At 35.8% G+C, this 18,871-nt stretch overlaps 1 protein-coding gene across 1 annotated transcript in view; it reads left to right on the top strand.

Annotated features, from left to right (window-relative positions):
* Window positions 1–4,523: 4,523 nt before the first annotated feature.
* The window catches only part of Rpp20 (ribonuclease P protein subunit p20), a 46,993-nt gene continuing 32,645 nt past the window's right edge, over window positions 4,524–18,871 (top strand). The window contains exon 1 of the mRNA XM_081737291.1: window positions 4,524–4,672. The gene's annotated coding sequence lies outside the window, so the exon portion shown is untranslated. The remainder of the gene's footprint in view (window positions 4,673–18,871) is intronic.

Genomic DNA, 18,871 nt, shown 5'->3' with positions numbered 1-18,871 from the left:
AACTTGGAAATTTGTTCAGACAATAACTCCAAAAAAAAAAAAAAAAAAAAAAAGTAAGCCTAGTTCCATCACAATTCCCGCAGATTTATACAGAGGGAATTGTATTTTCCCTCTGTTCTTTATATAGATACTAGCAGCAAACCGTACATATGGCACCAGTATGCAAGCGTGTTGAGCCGCCCTGTCTCCGTAAAGAACTCTTAAAATTTGAAGATCGAGAGTTCGGAACTATGTCTGAGATATTTTGTAACATGAAAATATGATGAAATATTTAAAAGTGTAATACTTCTTACATGTGTAAATTGCAAATATATGATTTGATATTGAAATTGGTGTTTACTGCCTATATTGCATGTTTCTTTTCATTTAGTTCAAAATAAATACTTATAAAACTTCTCTGTTTAAAATATCTAGAATAATCAGTAACACTTGAATGGGTGAAATTAGACTGAAATAAGTGCAAATAAGCATACTGAAAACAGGGATGAATTCATGGGTTAGGGCGGGGGTGAATCTCCTCCCAAAGAAAATTCATACTCCCTCCTCGGAGAAACTCAAAATTGTCACTGGCACATCCAGGGAACTCTGTAATTTTTGTGATTAAGCTGAGGCTTACTGGCATTCCGAAAATAGAATTTGGGATTTTTGTGATACTCAACCCAAGACCTTTTTACGTCCCTTGTCACCCAAAAGAGGAGCATTACCAAAAATAATGTTTGAGACAACTATACTATCATTTTTGATGAGTGTTATTGCAGTTAGCAACAAATAGTACCTACCCATAAACATTGGAGAAAACTGCTTCAAAAATTAGCGTTGAATCTCCCATAAGAAAAACGAAGTTTTGTGCTTATGTACCCAAAACAAGGGCCAAACAAATACTTTCTCTTATTTACTGCTAAAATTTGAAAAATTCAGATAGCTATTGATAAGAATGCCAAATTTACCATTAATAGTGTGAAAATTTTATCTTCTTACAGTGCTGTAGAAAATTACACGAATTGTGGAACAGGCTATACCGGTATATATGTATATATAGAGAAGAAATGGAAATGAAACGTCTTGTTAAGGATAGGGAAGATTGGAAAACTGCGTCAAATCAATCAAAAGATCATTAACCCGAAGAGAAGAAGAAGAAGAAGATGTGGGAGGGTGAACACATGGATGTTCTGAGAGCAATTAGAAACAAGTTATTTAATCTGTGTGAAGCAGGAAGTGGTATTTTTTTTATTACTGAACAGAGATTATAAGATCACAATGACATCTGGCGGAATTTACTTGGAAAATCCTAGCAATTAAGCATTTACGATTCCGCAAGGAAGACAATTTAGCTTTACTATATGTGAAGGATAAACTGCAGATAAAGCTATTCCCTCTAATCCCTAGTTTATGACACAGGTGTTTTTCACCATGTGCTTTTGAACCGACTTAGAAGAAAGTAGGTGGTTTTCAATGCAACCTGTTTATACGAGGAGCATGCAAAAAAAGTTTACATACTCTTTGAAAAATAAATTTCTTTACATAAAACATTTTACAATTTCTCAAAATAGTCCCCGCAAGCATCAATACACTTGCATTCTTAAAAACCACGAGTCAATTTTTATTTTAAAATTACTTTTTGAAATGTCAGAAATTTCATTATTATACGCTGAGATAGCTTATTCACTTCGATAACGCCGTCCTCGAGGTTTTCTTCTTGAGTTTTAGAAAGAAGACAAAGTTACACGGAGATAAATCTGGAGAATAAGCCGCGTGGCGAAAGATACGAACTCTAATTTTCTGTAAAAACTTCAAAGTTTTCACTGCTGTGTGTAGTCGTGCATTGTCGTGAGGAAGAAGGTGAGACAATGAAGATGGAGACTTTCGGTGTGCAAATCTCCAAGCTTCAAAGACACTCGGAAGACAATAAGTAACGTATCACTCTGCTGTTACTCTACGTCGATCATCTCACTGTAGTAGCTACAAAGTCTTAGAGAAAAAAATTGCCACCATAACTTTACCCGCTGCTCGTAATAGTTTAACTTTCCAAGGTGGCGTTTCATTTTGGAAACACTGTACTGTTTACGACTGTTTTGTTTCGGAGTCATAGATGTAAATCCTGCCCATAACTTTTAAACATACAGCGGCATGAATCCACGCGGTCATCTTTTTGCTCAGGCGTAAGCACGGGTGATATCCAATGACTACAGTGCTTGGAAAGATAGAGATAACCTTTTATTATAGACTGGGTTGCAGTTGATCAAGTTTTCAAGGTTAACTGAATTTCATTGTAATGTGGTATGGTGACTTCATAAGATTTCTTACTGGTGGTACATTATCATCATTAAGAGTCTTCATCCCGGCGAAATTAAAATACCGCTAATTTTACAGTAATTATGTGATATCTTCAAATAGATAAAAGATAATCGAAGTGTGAAACAAGAGCGCCCTAGACAATATTATTTTACATGAGAAACCGTTATTACGACTCACTTATCTGCTTTCGATTTCGAGCCATTTTGAAAATCGGCATTTATTTTCGCGTTTCGAAACAGCTGAAAACGGAAAGCCAGTAAGTGACTTGTGATAACGGTACGTCACGCAAAATAATATTGTCTAGGGCGCTCTTGTTTCATATTTCAATTATCTTTTATCTATTTGAAGATATCGCATAATTACTGTAAAATTAGCGGTATTTTAATTTCGCCGGAATGAAGACTCTTAACTGCGATGCTAGGGCACTGAGGCTCATATATCAGATTTTGTCGGCCGCGTTTCAATTTCGCAAACCAATTAAAAACGGTTGCTCGAGGGTCCTCGAACCACTTTTCTAAATGATCATGGCACTGCTCTTGTGTTAAACCACGCCCCTCGAGCTCCATTATTCCCGACGGATAAATTCAAACGAACCTACATTTCCAGCTCTCTAATTTTCAAAGAAACCTACAGCATTTCAGTTATAGGTTTCACCACTAGAGGACAGACGCTTTTAAACATGATAGTTTCAGTACGGTAATGCTATTTGAATTTTAGAATCTGAAAACTTTCGGCATGCTTCTTGGATCAGAGGTAAAAGTGAGGGGAAACGTGTGAGGACGTCATTCCCCCCACTTCCAAAAATATTTAAGTCGTCTCTCCACTTCCTAAAAAAAAATACAATTTTTAAATATTTACCATCATGAACAAAAGCACTAAAAACAGAAAATAATTAATTATAAAATTTTTTGAAGACCACCCGAAGCTAAACAAATTATTGCCTAACATAAAATCAGTTTCGGTGATAATTTTATGAGACATTAATTTGCTTGATTTGACACACAATTCAAATTGTTTATAGGCAATAATGAATTATTAGAGCTTTTATTATTTTTGGTTTTTACAGCATTTAATATGTTGCCCTTTTTAGCGCTTTTGATGAAGTTGGTTTTAGCAGGGCCCACAAGAGATGGTCTCTGACGTTTCTTACGATATGTAGAGGGACAATGTAGCCCCTACTTTGGTACTGGTACTAGTGTTACCAACCACGGTCATTCTGTCTTAGACCATTAATTAAATTGCCGTTATAGATGCACCGAAAAAAGCCTTGACATGTGAGTAAAGTTTATTCAAGGAAAGTTCAGTACCTCATGTAAACAAATACATGTGGTGATTGTTTCATTTTATTGGTTAAAGAGCCTTGGAACATCCATGCGGCAGAGGAAAATAGTCCATTGTTAAGTAATATGTTTTTCAATGTTTTTGTTGTTTATAAGGCTCATGATCAGAAATACAATTTCCCTACAGTTAAATAAAAGAAACAACATTGTATCTAAGAGCTAAATTGAATTAATGCAATAAAAGAGAATACGCATGCGTAGAAGGTGCCTTTGACCCATCTTACGCGCGTATCACAGTTTACAATATCGTCACGTGCGGGAAGTATGTCAAACACGGACAGGATACAAGCATGTGCTTCTCGAAAGAAGCGCTCACCGATAGCCAATCATCCGAGGACTGGCGGAGTAATACCATTTTGCAATGTTTACTTCTGGATCAGAAGGTTCGTTGAATGGACTTTAGTGTCATTTCGTCAAACATTGGCGAAATCGCAGCGACTCTACGCGGCCGCCCCACTTCCGTTTTGAAGATTATACCAGGATTGGCCCACGAGCGGCAGGGACGCGGCGGAACACCAATGAATCATAAGTTATTCCCCCAAAATACGTTAAATCGACAATATGCGTAATTTGTATACATTAAGGCGTGTCTAAGAAAAGGACTTTAAAAAAAGTGAAGAAAATATTCTCCGGAATGGGCCGAATCACCAACCTTGTGATTACTATTCGCGTTCTCTTCCGAGTTCGCCACCGTGGCATTGAAGAAAACACTGCTTGTGAAATGATAAATCGTTGGAGTCTTTTTAATTTAGCTAATCAGATGATATTATATTTGTAGATTGTATTGTATTGTTCGGGATTGTATTGTGCTGTTGAATCAGGATTGTATTGTGGTATTGTATCAGAATTTTATACTTGTAGCCTACATGAATCATGTTCGTGGCACTCATATTTCCTTTAATGGTTTCGAAGAAGAAGAAGACGAAAAAAGAAGAAGATTTCAACGATAAAGTTTTGATAACGGAGTACATTTTTAATAAATGGTTCGCGTAATTATTCTATGATACTGTTAGGATGTTATTATAGATGTTCATGAAGTAAGTAGAATTTTTGTAACTGTTGTGCATGTTTAACAAATAAACTGGTTATTTGGATTTAGTGATATAAAGAGAGTGGTGAGAAGGTTCAGATTGTAAATGTCACAGCAACAATGATAACTTTACAGCTTGGGGTTGATCACGAAAATAATAATGCATCTAAAAAATCAGTAATAGTGCAGGCCTAGTGCAGACATACATGAATTCATTAAATACGTAGTTCTGTCATCAGCAAATGCACGTCTGGTAGGTACCAATTGTTTGTTGTGAAAAGTGTTAGATATCTAGCTGCAGATTCACTTTAGGAGGGCTTAACCGTTGTGTATGTATAAATACAATGTCTGGAAATATCCCACAAAAACAACAGCGCAAAAAAATATCGGCCTATGTTTAGCAGAAGGGGTCCAGCTCTTTTCTCTAAAAAAATACTACAATTTTGGTATTTTCTGTTCACATTCGGTTAGTTTAGGGTAGGTTAGGTTAGTTTAGATTAGGTTAGGTTAGTTTAGGATAGGTAAGGTTAGTTTAGTTTATGTTATATTAGTGTAGGGGTCCCGCATAATTTTCCAAAAAAATACAGAATTTCGCTTATTTCTACTAATATTAGGTTAGTTTATGTTAGATCAGGTTAGCTTAGGTTAGTTTATGTTAGGTTAGGTTAGATTTGGTTACGTTATGTTACGTCTAAGTACTTGCATCATTCATTTCTCCTGTAAATTTTGTGTTTTTTACGTGCTTCTGGACCCCTTGTACTAAACATACTCCAAAATATCAAATATCAGTGATAAATAACCACTAAATGAAAGATCATCTGAGTCAGCGCCAGGCAAAGCTGATGGGCTTGCGCAGATGCGTCCATAAGGGTTAGGAAAGTCAGCGACGGTGGGTATGCATGTAAGCGAGGATACTGGAAACACTGTCACCCTCACGTTACTAGTTGTCCTATTTGTCAGGTTTTGTTTGAACTAGTTTTTTTTCCTTGTTTAAATACATTTCCCTTATTTATTTAGGTTACAGATGGATAGAAAAGTGCAGTTTTACTATACGGATCCACAAATTGCAAAATGTACAGAAAAATTTGGGCAAGGCAAGATTCTAGAACACACGTCCCCGCCAGGGCCACGACCCAGAAGCCAAGTTAAGTGAATTACGACAAAGTAAACTACTTCAAACTGTTAACTAACCAAAATATCACTTGCATGAAAGGATTTCTTCCAATAATCTACATAATAAAATAATCGTAGGGACAGAGCCCCCCACACACCCCAAGCGTGTGTGTTAATAGAAGAAATCTTTCAATGCTGGTGGAATTTTGGTTGGATGGCATTTAGTATCTCCCCCAACTCATTTCATGGTTCCAGAACCGAGTACCTTGTTTTTGTCTAACTTGTGATAAAGGTAGAAGAACAAAGGCCCTGGGGGCTTCTAACTCTCTTCGCTTTCTGTTCCAGGCTCAGCTATATTTTGTAAAGTAAGTAACACACTGTGAATCTTATATATGCAAGATTGAGGGGAGCTACTAAATATCAGCCTTTTGGTTAATAGTTTGGAGTAATTTATTTTGCCGTAATTCACTCAACTTGACCGAAAGAGCAAAAGTAACCAGGAACATCAATAGCATCCGACAACGCAAAACAATATATCCATTGCGAAGAATGAGTTTCAAACACCACACTATGCAAGAAAGAAAAAAAAAGTAAACCCATAAAACTCAAACACAGATATAAACACAACAGAATCAAGAAATAACCCTAAAAGAAACTAAAAATGTACACAGCACACGATGTGTAGGGCAATATATTGCAGTATATAAATATTTGGACAGATTCACAAAATACAATCACATACCACGTCTACCGCCAATGAACAACTCAACATCGACTGCGAGTACGAAAACGAAACAGAATGGAATTTGAAATAAATAGAAAGCAAACTAAAATAAATTTTATGCCCATAAAATCAAAGAAATTACAAAAAACTTCATTTTTCTAAAATTATAATTACTTCACACATTATTATTACTTTATGTACTATAACAAAATAGACCTATATATCAATAGTGTGGTTAAGTAAACCACCACGTTAATGAGACAATTCAAAGATTAAAGGGGTTAAGTTCCAAAGTTGGTCGTCCGTTTCTTGCAAAATTTTGAAAATCTACCGGGAAGAAATGGATAACTTTGCTAATTTGTGTGTTTGATAGTATGTAAAAAGAGCGGAAGTTGTGTTTCTTTTTCTTTATAAGCTGTTATAAACATGGAACTATTTGGATATCGGAGGAACTACTTCGCGCAAGGTTACCGAATGGTTGGGCTGTGGGAAAGGAATAAGCATTTGTATTCTGAACATGTCTGCAGGTGTACAGAGACACTCCAGTTAATATCCTTACGCAGAGACGAGAAAGCACACACTATTAATTTTAACAAAGAGGTTCCAAACTTCCCTAACAATAAACTAAACCGACCTACTCTACCCTACTCTATATACCCTTTTAAAGTGGTCCTAAAAATTGATAATTTTTAAATTTTCGTTTCTATTAGACGCTTTTTCTCGAAAACCAGGCGGACGACCGACTTCGGAACAAATGCCGATTAAAATTCAGTCTTCTTGGTTTCGGTAATATTTCAACGATAAAACGCGCAAAAACTGGAAGAAAAGGATCAGGAACGAAAAGGAACCAAAATAAGGTACGAAAAATATATTTCATTTATTTCATAAAGGGGATCTGTGTTCTTGCGGGGTTTTTAACCCTTTTCTACTCCTAGTACTACTTATATCATGGATCCGTATAGTAAAAGTGCACGGTAATAAATGTATTTGGCCTTAACGTCCTTATGTAACAAGGGGGGTTATGAAGAATGGGACGTAGAGCTTAAATAGGACTGCCAGATCTTAACTTTTTTTTTGGCACGCTTTATGTTATACGTTTTTATTTTCTCTGTGATATAATTTCTGCTTTTTTTTAAAAAAAAAAAAAAAACAATAAGAAATCATAGTCTGGACATTTTAAAAATCTTTTTATATGTTTTTTTTTTTAAATTAGAGAAACTAATTTTTCTCAAACTGTTAACAACGCAACTCAGTGATGTAATTTAGTACTCAGAGAGAAAATACAACAGATTGCGTTTTTATCTCCTATCTAACCAGCACCCCAACCTTATGATCAAGAATAATTTGGTTTTAGCATTTTAGCCCCCGTCTGTGAACATCATCTCGATCATATTGCAGTTTCTATTCATAGTTGTATACTGCTTTCAGTAACAGAAGGGCGTGGGACTGTTAAGAGACGCAATCTTCATTAAAATATAGTTAAAAGGCAACGAAGATTTACGAACGTCATATACTTGAATGAGAGGAATGAACTGAAGGCAATTCTGCGCAAAGTATTGGGTTATGTCCCACAAAGTAACGGTGCACATTTTTCATTTCACAGAAATTTGATTAACTGAGCTTATAATCAGTTGCTGCCATAGTATGTTTCTTTCGTACAGTGCGGGGCCGCGGTGGCTCAGTTCCAGTGTTCACCTCTAGTGCATGGGGTCCCTGGTTCGATCCCAGCTCGCGCCAAGTGAACTTTGTGGTCGACAAACACCGTATGTGTGTTTTCTCGGAGTTCTCCCGTTTCCTCCCACTTTCTTCATTCAATTATTTCATTCATTTCTAATCATCATCGTCTCCTTTAGCCTACCCGGCATACGTGGAACGTAAAACTCAAAAGATTTTATTTCATTTCATTTTCTTCCTTACAGTGCAAATCTTGGTAAGTACCCTAGTGCAATGTAATACATTTTGTTTGTGTAGAATAAGGATAGGGTTGCCAGTTGGTAATTACTATATGTCATGCCTAATTAGAGAATAATCTTTTAATGAGTATAGAGACTTTTTTTTATCGTAATGCCTATAATTTCTATGAGCGCATTTAGAATTGGCCTTTATTTCACAGAAGGGCTCCACCCATTAATGGCATTAAGCTAAGGTATGTTAGGTTTCTTAAACCAACTTTCATTCTAATGGCAACACTCCCCCTCCCCCAATTTTTTTAAGTTCCCTACACGAAGGGCTTTGTCACCCATCGGGAAGTGTGAGTGCCTGTGAGAAGCCAGATGAGTAGCATTGGACCTTTATACATTGTCTAAGAAGCCTTCGAGCGTTATTTGCAGACAGTGTAACTTAAAAATACCTGGGAAAATACGTAGCGAGCAAAGGCATGCGAAAAGCAGAAAATGTTAAAATACTTAAGATACTGAGAAAAGCGCTATTTAGATCCGTTGTGACAGATTGTCTTGCGAACTGTGTACTGTATAAGGTATTATGGGATGTATATCGTGTCTAGTTGCTTCCTCTACAGAGAATCATATGCTAGTAATATTTATGTTCTGTTATTTCTACCTTATAACTCAGATATATGGCGCTTCCATAAATAAATTTTAGACACATCTTTCTGAATTAGTATATTTCTCACGTAAATGTTTCGAATGTCCTTCAGATTTCTTTTTTTCACATGAAACGTTCTATTGCTTGGCCCCGATTCATTTAGGACATAATCATAAACATTGTAAGTACAATCAGTAATCAAATTTTACTAGGGATACTGACATAAGTAGATTTGCTTCTTGACCCCCTTGAGTGCAAAAGCCGTAGAGAGGGAAGGCAGATGAGTAACGTAGTTTTAGAGTGCTATTTGCAGTTAATGTGCCTAAAAACCATTACCCAATTTTACTAGGATAGTCACAAGAGGAACTGTGGTTCTTGCAGAGTGTAGGAGCCTCAGAGAACGAAAAGAGGCGAGTTGCAAAAAAGTTTTCTAAAGCATTATCTATTTGCAGTCGATTTCACTTGTGACTCTAGCTTATATTTGTGTATAGTTTCCTTATTTCACTACACATCGTATTAACTCTTTCGAAATGAGTAGCCCTGCTCGCTGATCTAGTGGTGGGCGCATACGCCTTTGGTATACGTTTTCCCGGGATCCATTCACGTGGGAGAGCACAAAATTTTAATTTCACAATCGTTCGCTTTCAGTAAGCATTCCTCGCCTTTAGCAATGAGGACTTAAAGGCAGGGTTGGATGGTTTAAACCAGCTGTTTTTTTCAAGAAAAAAAAAGTTTAAACCAAAAAACGAAAAATGTTCATCAAAGTGTAAGTGTTCGTAAATTCGTAATGAACACACATTTGGGGTTATCACGTTTCACTCCCGGATATTATTCGTATTATATTCAGACCTAAATTCCCCATTATACTACAAAAGCATCTTTATCATGTAAGTTTATGAATGTTTCTTTTGTGAGTTTTTTATAGTTTGTTATTCTTGTTATGCAATTGCAATACAAGGAAAATTCTAAATATTGTTTCGTTTTAATAGTTTATTGTTGATAAAATACATCGAAATGCCGTTCTTTTTTTTTGGGGGGGGGGGCATACAAACCCCACGAGAGGTATTTATTGCAATCAGAAGTATCTTTGGTATCTATTTATGTATAAACGTGTCAGAGCCAAAGTGGATCCAATTAATTTGTTTTTTTATGCACTATTCTTACTGACATGCAAATTAAGTCGTTGTATTTCTTTAACTTGGACTAAATTAGTTCTTCTGTACTTGCAGTATTTTGAAATTGTCCATATGTAATTCTGTATAATGGTTTCACTTGTGTAACTGTTTATCGTTTTGTTCTTCTTAAATGATTCTTGACAATTATATTAACAAGTAGGCCTATGTGAAGATCAGTACAACGTATTTTTATCAGGAGTCCTTCCTGAGTGCGTCGGCAGACGTATCGTATTTGTGGCCAATTAGTACCTGTTTCGAGTTCAAGTGGAGGACAATTTCTCTCGGATGTAAGGCGAGAAGCGGTTTGGATTCCGCTTTAAGCTTATGTGACCCCTTCCAGCATAACCTGGTTGTTGTATAATAACACCAAGGCGAAACAAACTTATTTCTGTCCATATGTGATATAAATACATAGAGCAAATTATTTAAACCAAAAAAACCTGGTTTAAACAAACAAACCAAAAAAAAACCCGGGTTTAAACCAAAAACTCGGGTTTTCTGTTTTTTTTCAATAAAAACCATGCTTTTGCCAACTCTGCTTAAGGGGCATATCTGTGGGACGTTACTAAAAGAATCGTTTCATTTCGAGAGACATACAATGCTAGTTCCGTTCAGAGGAGTGTGGTTTATTAGCTTCGTTTGCGTTTAATTTCACAAATCAGTTATTCATAATCTTGGATAACTGTTAGGGCGTCCATTTTATGCGTCTCTGAAGAATGATTGATAGCTGTCACTAAAGGGACTCTTTAGAGTCGGGTATGGACTGTATGGTTCAGACACCTGGACATTACGGAAGTTAGGGAAGAAATATTCAGAAAGTTTCGAAATGTGGTGTTGAAAGAAGATGGAGAAGATAAAATGGACACAGAGAGCAACAAACGAAGATGCTTTAAAACGGATAGGAGAGAAGAGGACGCTTGTAGCCAACATCCTTAAGAAGAAGGCCAATCGGATTGGACACATCTTGCCAAATTAATTGTCTTCTTCATACTGGCATAGAAGGAAAGCGAGGAATAGGAAGAAGAACGCAACTGATCGATGATTTGAAAAAAGAAGAAAATATTGGGAGTTAAAAGAGGAAGCTGAAGATCGATAAACGTCGAAGAAACATTTCCAGGCCTAAATCTAAAATTAAAAAAAAAAGAAAAAAAGCATTAATTCTAGGACCTGCCGAAAGGCAGAATACTTAATAATAATGGCATATAAACACACAGACGGTCGTTTCATTGAGGACATGTGGTTTATAAGCCCCATTTTCGTTTAATTTGTCAAATAAGACTTTAGAAGAGACGGGTATGGTATATAAACACACAGACGATCGTTCCGTTAAGGTCGAATGTGGTGTATAAGCTCCATTTTCGTTTAAGTTGTTAAGCAAGAATACAAAGAGTGAAAAAATGCACAGCTGGATCGAGAATCGAATCCGGTATCCAGATGAGTATGTCGATGTGCTAGTCACTGCACTATCTAATCTGCTTCCTGAACATCTGTACATTCTTCCACTCTTGCTGTCGATGCTGTAAACGTTCCTCGATTATGCACTGAGACTAAATGAATCGGTGAGGATTTGAGATGGATGGAGAATAGTAGAATGACGAAGGTGGAAAGAAACAGGAAAACCCACGCACACGTTGTTTGTCCACTAAAGATCTACTCCACCCTTCTGAATTTTATGTATACACGGTAAAAAGGAGGTCGCTGATAAAAAAAAATTCGAGTTTGTATTTGCTGATGGCTCCGTCAACTTCACTAGTACTAATTAAGTGCAATGTCGTGTCTCTTAGTGTAATTCTTTTGTTAAAAAGTATGGAGGAAATGAAATAATTTTAGTTTTTGAACTTCTGGATTCTGTTTACTATCGTCGTATATCTTACTTGAGTTTTTATCTTTTATTATTTAATATTTTTTTTTCTTCCAACTACAGAAAATAGATCCTTATAAAGTATCTTACACGATTCAGTGTTCAGTTTTAAATTTAACCAACGCCGTTTGTTGTTTGTATGCAGAATTGTACAGTAACATACGCAGTATATGGAGATAGCATGTATGGACATAACTTACAACAGTGTGTAATATAAGTGTGTAAATCTAAACGCAAGATGTAAGCTGTTGTTGTCGAATTATTTCATATTATGTAAGCTTGCGAAATGCACTGTAAATGAATGACGGCAAATAGCGCATTCGGTGTTGCTTACCTCCATTATGCACTGTAAATGAATGACTGCAAAGAGTGCATTCGGTGTTGCCTACTTCTATTATGCACTGTAAATGAATGACTGCAAATAGCTCATTCGGTGTTGCTTACCTCCATTATACACTGTAAATGAATGACTGCAAATAGCGCATTCGGTGTTGCCTACTTCTATTATGCACTGTAAATGAATGACTGCAAATAGCTCATTCGGTGTTGCTTACCTCCATTATACACTGTAAATGAATGACTGCAAATAGCGCATTCGGTGTTGCCTACTTCTATTATGCACTGTAAATGAATGACTGCAAATAGCTCATTCGGTGTTGCTTACCTCCATTATACACTGTAAATGAATGACTGCAAATAGCGCATTCGGTGTTGCCTACTTCTATTATGCACTGTAAATGAATGACTGCAAATAGCTCATTCGGTGTTGCTTACCTCCATTATACACTGTAAATGAATGACTGCAAATAGCTCATTCGGTGTTGCTTACCTCCATTATACACTGTAAATGAATGACTGCAAATAGCGCATTCGGTGTTGCCTACTTCTATTATGCACTGTAAATGAATGACTGCAAATAGCGCATTCGGTGTTGCCTACTTCTATTATGCACTGTAAATGAATGACTGCAAATAGCTCATTCGGTGTTGCTTACCTCCATTATACACTGTAAATGAATGACTGCAAATAGCGCATTCGGTGTTGCCTACTTCTATTATGCACTGTAAATGAATGACTGCAAATAGCTCATTCGGTGTTGCTTACCTCCATTATACACTGTAAATGAATGACTGCAAATAGCGCATTCGGTGTTGCCTACTTCTATTATGCACTGTAAATGAATGACTGCAAATAGCTCATTCGGTGTTGCTTACCTCCATTATACACTGTAAATGAATGACTGCAAATAGCTCATTCGGTGTTGCTTACCTCCATTATACACTGTAAATGAATGACTGCAAATAGCGCATTCGGTGTTGCCTACTTCTATTATGCACTGTAAATGAATGACTGCAAATAGCTCATTCGGTGTTGCTTACCTCCATTATACACTGTAAATGAATGACTGCAAATAGCGCATTCGGTGTTGCCTACTTCTATTATGCACTGTAAATGAATGACTGCAAATAGCTCATTCGGTGTTGCTTACCTCCATTATACACTGTAAATGAATGACTGCAAATAGCGCATTCGGTGTTGCTTACCTCCATTATACACTGTAAATGAATGACTGCAAATAGCGCATTCGGTGTTGCCTACTTCTATTATGCACTGTAAATGAATGACTGCAAATAGCTCATTCGGTGTTGCTTACCTCCATTATACACTGTAAATGAATGACTGCAAATAGCGCATTCGGTGTTGCCTACTTCTATTATGCACTGTAAATGAATGACTGCAAATAGCTCATTCGGTGTTGCTTACCTCCATTATACACTGTAAATGAATGACTGCAAATAGCGCATTCGGTGTTGCCTACTTCTATTATGCACTGTAAATGAATGACTGCAAATAGCTCATTCGGTGTTGCTTACCTCCATTATACACTGTAAATGAATGACTGCAAATAGCGCATTCGGTGTTGCTTACCTCCATTATACACTGTAAATGAATGACTGCAAATAGCGCATTCGGTGTTGCCTACTTCTATTATGCACTGTAAATGAATGACTGCAAATAGCTCATTCGGTGTTGCTTACCTCCATTATACACTGTAAATGAATGACTGCAAATACCGCATTCGGTGTTGCCTACTTCTATTATGCACTGTAAATGAATGACTGCAAATAGCTCATTCGGTGTTGCTTACCTCCATTATACACTGTAAATGAATGACTGCAAATAGCGCATTCGGTGTTGCTTACCTCCATTATGTCACCTGACCCACCGGCAAGTACGGAAGCAGGAGAAAGCGGAGTGCAGAGGGTTAGAAGCTGCTTTCTGTCAATATCAGTAGATGTACGAAAGTGTAAATATTTAGTGCTTTGTATTTACGTATAATTGTGTTTGCACTGCCTTTTTTTTGTCGTAAAATTATTTAAATTTATTTATTTTTAATTGTTAGTACTCCAATAGGATGATGATATATGTTAATATTTATTGTTTAAGTATAAATTAAGTTAAGATTAACTGTATTGGAGAGAGAGATACTTCTGTACATGATATGGGTGTCACCATATGATATCATAAAAATGCTTGTTCCGTCGGAGCCTGGGACGGTGATTATACGTGTTAAGAATGTTTATGCAAGCCTAGACTGACCATAAATTGCCTTAAAATATTTTATTCCGTTACCGACATTTCGTTTTCATTAGGCATGCTGGTACAATCACCTACAAAAGTTTTTTCCGTTTAGTAAAATTTATTTTGGGGAATAACGGTGGAAAACATACCATTTCACCGAGTTTTAACGCAGGAACGTACAGAAAATTACATTCTTTTTTTAATTTACCGAAAGCTGTACTCAAATTGTCCTTCTATTCGGAAGTTACTTAATGAAACTTTTTTAATCAAACGGAAAGAATTTTTGTCGCTGACTGTACGACGAGATTTGTTTTGTTAACCCCCTTGTTTTTGTGAAATATAGGTTAATGAATAATGAAATTGAATAATGAGGTTGTTGTAAAAGTATCAACAATAATTATCGTGGAAATTCTTACTTGTAAGAATAATTCGTAAATATTTTCCAGAGCAAGGAACAATGCCGTTCTACGTTGGTGAAACGCTTTGGTGAAGGTCTTGACAAACTTTGACTAGAACTGCCATCTGGTGACCAACATTCATGTAGTAGTATTTATTAATAATGAAACGGCCTTTATTTTACTTATATATTTATATAGTGAAAATTTTCAAGAATACTTCTTGTTGTCTTCGTAAGTCATGGTGTGCGAAAAAAGAATGCTAACGGTAAAAAAAAAAAATAAATAAATAAATAAAAATAAAAAAAATAAATAAATAAAAATAAAAAAAATAAATAAATAAAAATAAAAAAAATAAATAAATAAAAACTCACTTTTACATTTTTAATAGTCAAAATAAAATGCAAAAATTTTATAACTTTGCCATTCGAAAACAGAATATAATTACTGTTTAGAAGATATTTACGTAACTAATTTGTCGAAAACTGGAAGTCATAAAATAGTTGTCGTTGTGGCATACCTAACTAAGTGCAAAATATTAGTTTTGAGATAGAGCGGCTTTAAAGTTTGAAACTATTACTAAAATCTGTTTGATAGTATTAATTATTGCCAATATACATTTTGTGTTTTTACTAGTCTTACGCTATGTTCTTATTCCTACACATAATTTCACTCACTTTTGCGCTTTTCAGTTTTCTCCATGAGCGTACAAAAACTCAGATTCATGGCGTTAGTGTCTTCCGCTAGAACTACGACGAAATTATAACAAATATTGCTGCAAAAGCGAACAACAATGAGCACGTACTGACCAGTACGCACTCATACTGTAAATAACTGTGTCACTCAGAGAATAACACAGTAAGTGTTGTAGGCTACTTCACCTTTCCTCAATTCCAGTTACTCCTTTGGGAGAGAGCACCTATGAGCATTTGCTTTCTGAGAACAGTAAAGAAGTCCAGGAAGACGTAAATTTTTGGGTAAAACTGTTGATGATTCTATTCCAGTTCGTGTGTAGGTGTAGTTTAGTTCAGGCTTTTTTTCTTCTTCTTCTTGTCTCAAATGTAGTAAGATTCATACACAGTGTCTTCCATTTCAATTCAGGCAGAGCATGTACCATCACCATCTCAGATATTTTTGAAACTTTTTTTATAGCAACTAGACATATTTTTAAGAAACCCATATTTGTTTTGTCGAAAACAATTTTCCATCCAAGTAATGGGCCATCAAAGACAGGGAGTGCAATTTATAAATTGTAGAAGACATGGAAAATGGTCAACTTCGGAACCCTACCATTCAGCAATGGAGACAGGTGGAATTACAATTCTTGTTGTGGTATGTACACTCATGTCCAAAATGATTGTCTCATATCTTAACTGTCTTCTTGTAAGCATATAATTTGATAATGATTTTGCAGGGTACTTTTAATACTGATACTATGTGTATAATCGACAAATGTATATTTGTGGTAAATTGCATACCAAAAGAATTATAAATACGAAAATTAGAATGAACTAAACAAAATGTTGCTAAATGGACAAGAAAATTTTATTTTCGTTTTATTGTTCTTATTTACTGTTCCTTTGACATGAAATTTGCCACATACCTGTCTTTGCCGATTATACACATACTAACATTATAAGAAATACCGAGCGAATTCGTTATCAAATTATATTCCTACAACAACAACATATTTATGGACATGCGACAATAATTTTGGACATGAGTGTACATAGGGATATATATTTAAAAAAAACTATATTTTATTATAGTTTGATTTGCGCATGCGTATCTTTTTGTACATAAATTAACAAATGAGCGTCAGTTTATCTGAAAAATCGAAGTTTGCGAATTTTTTTCGAGCACATCCGGTTCGAATTTTAAAATTCTGTTTTCACGGTTGGTAAGACCTAGTTACCCGCTTTCCGAAAAAAAAAGTATCGCTTCTGTGTGCAACCGTTTTGTCGGAAAAAATTCGAGAAATTGTCAAATTTTTAAAAATCGCCATTTTTGGGCACCATTTTCTCGAAAATACCGTATTTTAAAATACTGAAATTGTGTCAGATGGTTCAACTTTACGTGAATAACATGCTTTTCAATGCTCCTATTTTTCCTATATATTTGCGTCTCTACCGATAAACTCCTATATTTCCTACATTTTAATGAAATCTCCTATATTTTTGGCATTAATACTTCCACATTGTGTCAGATGGTTCAACTTTACGTGAATAACAGGCTTTTCAATGCTCCTATTTTTCCTATATATTTGCGTCTTTACCAATAAACTCCTATATTTCCTACATTTTAATGAAATCTTCTATATTTTTGGCATTAATACTTCCACTTGTGAAAATAACATTAAGGAAATAAGATGTGTGTGGTTGGAGGGCCAAAAGAGGGAATTCAGAGAGGATGTGAGGCGATTCTACATTTGTGTGGTTTCAACTGCTTAAGAAATTACCAATATTGAAACCATTGTTGAAGTAGCTGCAGTGTCTACATCCACTATTCAGAAAGGAGATTGCTTGTTTATCCGTTGCACGTAATTTAGCAAAAGAAATGAAGCATGTGTTTGCAGATTGTAAGAACATCGATGTCTTCATGGACGAGTGGAAAATCTATTCTGTGAAGCCAGATCCTTTTTACACATTCCTTATGGTCGTTGCTTAGTACTGGTGAGCTACATACGAAAACACTAAGAAACTCGTATAAAATTTTGCAACGAGATAATTACCCATTTAGTTATATTTAGAGTAGAATGTATGTTCATGTAACAATTGGTGTAATTTCTATATGATTTTATTTATTATCATTATTTCTACCCATTGGATAATTGAAATGTTCCTTCCAATAGGTAATAATATTGTTATATGAGTTTCTTTGTTCCGTGTTCTTTCAAAATGTTCCAAATGCACAAATGTTCCAGGAAATAATTGAAATGTTCCTTTTTCACAGCTTCACGAAACAACCTATATGTTTTCGTCGTGATTTCTTATTGAGTTGAGCGAAGCGAAGCTCTTATACTCGGGTTAGCCGTTTGGTTGTCCGCGAACTCCTCCTAGACCGTTTGGGCGATCTCAACCAAACTTAGCACGCTGATAGAGTATGTCGTGCTGAGTGACAACATAGGTCGAAATCAAAAATCCGATGTACCATCGAGGAATAATCACCGAAAAACGCTTCCTCCTAGACCGTTTGGCCGATCTCAACCAAACTTAGCACGCTGATAGAGTATGTCGTGCTGAGTGACAACATAGGTCGAAATCAAAAATCCGATGTACCATCGAGGAATAATCACCGAAAAACGCTTCCTCCTAGACCGTTTGGCCGATCTCAACCAAACTTAGCACGCTGATCGAGTATGTCGTGCTGAGTGAGAACATAGGTCGAAATCAAAAATCCGATGTACCATCGAGGAATAATCACCGAAAAACGCTTCCATAGACTTAACATGGGGAAAAAGTCATGATTACGTAGTTTAAGCTCGCTCAGCTCATTTCATTGCAATCGGGTATATCCATTGCATTCCTAGTATATATTAGCATTGGAAAGCGTGGACTAATAAACACACCAAATGTCATTCTCGACCAATGCTTCAAGAATTAACTACAGTCTTTTGAAGTTAGCGAAGTTTCGTTAACTTTCATGTCACAGTGGGCAATACTGTAAACAATGAAAGTGCAACGATTTGATGATGTTTGTGGTTCACATTCATTAAATGAAAAATAAAAGTTTTTCCTGTCTGCTTTTTATTATTTTGATCAAAAAGGCTCTCTAAAATAGTAAAATAAAAGTGTAGATTTAAGAAGTCTGC

Source organism: Thermobia domestica, chromosome 13, assembly GCF_964235325.1.
Source record: "Thermobia domestica chromosome 13, izTheDome1.hap1.1, whole genome shotgun sequence".
Taxonomy (NCBI): Eukaryota; Metazoa; Arthropoda; class Insecta; order Zygentoma; family Lepismatidae; genus Thermobia; species Thermobia domestica.
This window is presented reverse-complemented; position numbering and strand designations above follow the sequence as displayed.